This window comes from Acomys minous (assembly GCF_964271855.1).
Source record: "Acomys minous genome assembly, chromosome: 8".
Taxonomy (NCBI): Eukaryota; Metazoa; Chordata; class Mammalia; order Rodentia; family Muridae; genus Acomys; species Acomys minous.
The window spans coordinates 23,619,844-23,623,654 of NC_140489.1; positions in this window are offsets into that span (position 1 = coordinate 23,619,844).

A 3,811-nucleotide genomic window follows, 5' to 3' on the forward strand; every position below is an offset into this window, starting at 1 on the left:
AGAGAGCAGAGGGACACCCACAGGGTTACAAGAACCCCAGAAGCTTTCCTTCAGGTGTCTCTGCATGCTGAGCTTCCCTCCATGCACAGGCCTCTGTGGTGGGCAGGGCTTCTTTCTCTTAGTTATTGCTGAGACTTGGCTCAACATTAACAAGTTTGGCAAACAACCTTGTTGCTTATCTGGTCACTTTTTCTTCCATTTCAATGGTAAAAGAGAAATTAGTTAGAGCCGCTTGAATTAACTTTGAGGATGCTACTGCCTTCATTCCTTTCGTTAAAATAGAATGTCACCAGCTTCATCCATATGTATTTGCTTTCTTTAGAAGAGGAAAAGTCTTAAAAATGATTAGAGCCTAAGCTGAGGGGAAAAAGAGGAGTAGAAATGTGAGGGATATTTTGGATGAAAGAATAACTCTTTGGTTTTAATACTTCATATGTTAGGTGTGTAAAATGAGCTAAGAGACAAGGATCTCACACACAGGGCTCACTTTCATCTTATCTCTTATCTGGGCATGCAGATGCACTCCCTAAATTGTTGTTACATTATTTCACTTGTGTGCACAAAATTAAATATTCATTTACATGTTTTAAATGTCTGAGGCAGAGCATCAGCTTTGAATATATTTCCTGTTCTTCTATTTGTTGAAAAGATTAGAAACTGAAGGCCTTAAGTCCGCTACCTTTATTTCACATAGCCAATGGATTACCTAATTTTTAAAGTTACATATGAGTCTATGTTAGATGTGATATTTAATGTTGTGATTCCTATTATTCCTTCCCTATTCCTAGACCTTTCCCTGCATTGGCTTCAATCTATGAAATGAAACGCAAAGTTCTTTTTATTGTGTGTTTTGAGGCAGCCTGACAATAACAGGAATAGGGGATTTAAAAAGAAACAGATTTGTAGCCCACAGTTCAGGAAACACAGGTTCTTTACTTCTTTGTTTTTGGATTTGAATCATCTATTGTGACAAAGGTTATTAACTAAGCTTTTTATACAAAGCCATTTTCTAGGGTTCTTATTTACAGTAAAGGATCTTGGCATTCATGGTTTTAGTTGATCAAATCATGATCAACAATTACTAGTCTATTTTTATCATGAGAATATACATCTTTGGTGCAACAGATAGATATGATTCAATAAAAAAATAATGTAAAATAATTAGATGAGGTCCTCAAAAGCCTCGGAGACATCCAGAATATGACATTTTAAAATGTTTTCATTATTTTAAAGATTCAGTGACAATGAGACAGGTTAACTCCTGGCAACACCCAGCCTGCCTCAAAGAGGATGATGGGGTTCAAAGAAACTCCTTATGGAGATGGCTACAAATGTGGCAAATAAGCCACTGGGCAAAATTTCCTCATTTTTACCACAGAAAGAATTCTGCCTTAAAAAGGGCAAGCTTGGATGCAGGCCGAGTTGACAGCCAAACTCTGCCAGGACAGGGTAAACAATTCCTCAATAATTCCTGCCTCACAAATATGTCTGTCAGATATACTTGGCCAGAAGGCTGAAGATTATTCTCCAACATTGTAGAGAGTTTTAGGTGTCTGTTCAGGCAGCAAACTGTCACTGTCATCTTCTCATTTGGGAAGCTACTAACCTGCACTTCCAGTCTACTCTGATAACTAATTTTATTCCTTCTCATGTCTCTGATGAGGTTGAAGAACAAATAGTTCTTTTACAATTAGTTTTACAATTAAGCATAGTTGTTTATGGGCTATGATGTTTTTAGGTCTAGATAGATGTTTTAAGTTGATAATGACAAGATATGATTGACATTGATTTACATTCAGATTTTAGACAGACTAAAATAGAAAAAATGTTTTCTTCAAGGCTACCAAGTACAAATGTCCAAAACACTAAGAATGTAACATTTATATAATTCCTGATTGTTTCACGGTTCATCTTGCTATAGGTAGTTTATTGTACAAATGTGTAATAATATAAATGTATATGGAAAAATTAAAATAATAAAAATAATAAAATCAAATCCAACTTGCAATTGATTGACTCTGCCCTCAGTAAGTCAATGGCTATGGTGTTCTCCATGGTAGATACATTTACATTTTGTAGAGTAACAGGTAAGGAGGTTATTATATAAATCAAAACCTCATGATGAAACATGAGAACAAGGTGTTTTTGGGTGCAATTCAAGGTTGTGTTATTTGAGTTTAGCGAAGGAGATAAGCCAAGTCAGACTGGGGATGTTTGCTTCCTCTTGTCTCCTCATAAATTTTTTGCCTTCATAAAGCTAACATATCCAATACTTGTTTTTATGGAATATTTCATTAATGATGAGTAAGCATTAAATTCTTTTATATTTCAAACTCCTTTCAGATGACCTGGGCTGTTTCAAGGTTTTATTTGAAATAAGCAAGCATGCTTATCCCATAAAATCACATAACATCTGAAGCTTTTCACAGCCTACTGGTAGTTTCGACCAGACCACTACTCTTTCCCTGTAACATTTGATCTCTGTGGTTGTACCCACAGAACCAAACTTAAACCAGAAACTAGAAAGATAGTTTCAGATCACCAAATTCTGTTCATCAGGTTGGCTCAGAAAGATTCCACACCAGACATTTGTGCATAGTTTTATTAACCACTCTGAAGAATGATACGTGTAAGGAGAGGGGCTGGAGAGATGGCTCAGTGGTTAAGACCACTGCCTGTTCTTCCAGGAGTCCTGAGTTCAATTCCCAGCAAGCGCAATGAGGCTCTCAATCATGTATAAATTGATCTGATACCCTCTTCTGCATACTCATGTACAATAAATAAATAAGTATGGAGAGAGAGTGAGAGGGTGGAGAGAGAACAGTATCCTACAGATGGACATGTAAGGTGACCCTGCAGTGTTGGGATTAAAACAGAGTCGGGCTTGGCCATCTCTATCTCAAACAGGAAAATTGGATTGGCTTGCCTAAAAGTTGCCTTGAGATGAAACAACTCCTAGGTAAGAAAAAAGGACTGAATTGCTGGACGGTTTACAAATGTAGGGTACCAATGGAACAATTCATATGTGAGATCGGAGGTACCTCATTGACATCTATCTCAATTCCCTCTTCCAAAATGATTGAAGATTACTCAGAAGACAGGTTGAGCTTATAGAAGCCACAGCTGGTATCAAAAGTAGGGGACATCTGGAAGGAAGAAGTCATTCCAGGTTCTAAATGTCATTTTCCTATTTTAGGACTTATATCTTTATTTGAAAGCAGCAATTTCAAATTGCTTGAACTGGAATTTATTAATTTACCAGCAAAATAAAGCTTAGGTCAGAAACTATGAAGCACGAAATCCAAAAATGAAACAAGCAGGATTTAAATTAGCTGTAATGTCCTCAAAATGCTTGCGTTCACTTTTCGTGAAAATAGAATGAAACTATGTTAAAATAAAAAATTTAAAAAACGAAGAGATGCTAGACCCGTGTAGGAGGAAAAATAAATTAAGTAGGAATCTGTCTGGAGGGATTTTCAAAGCAGAGGTGAGAAGGTAATAACAATAATGATTCTCATGATGATAATGATAAAATGGAGAGAGTTGTGATAAGGGCTTGCCAGGGAGCAATGAGTGAGTCATATAATGTGACTTAATTCATTCTTGTCTGGTATCTGGGGATTTTTCCTTTGGTAGAATAGTGATATGCCACCAAGGTGTATTCAGATGTTACATGTTAAATCTATTCATATCTAGTCTCTCCTTTTACCTAATCTACCTCGATTTCATTTTATTTCTCTTTCAAGACATCCTTCTTTTTCCTAACTAATTTTACTTCTCTTCAAGTTTTTATCTTTTCCTTTTAAAGCCA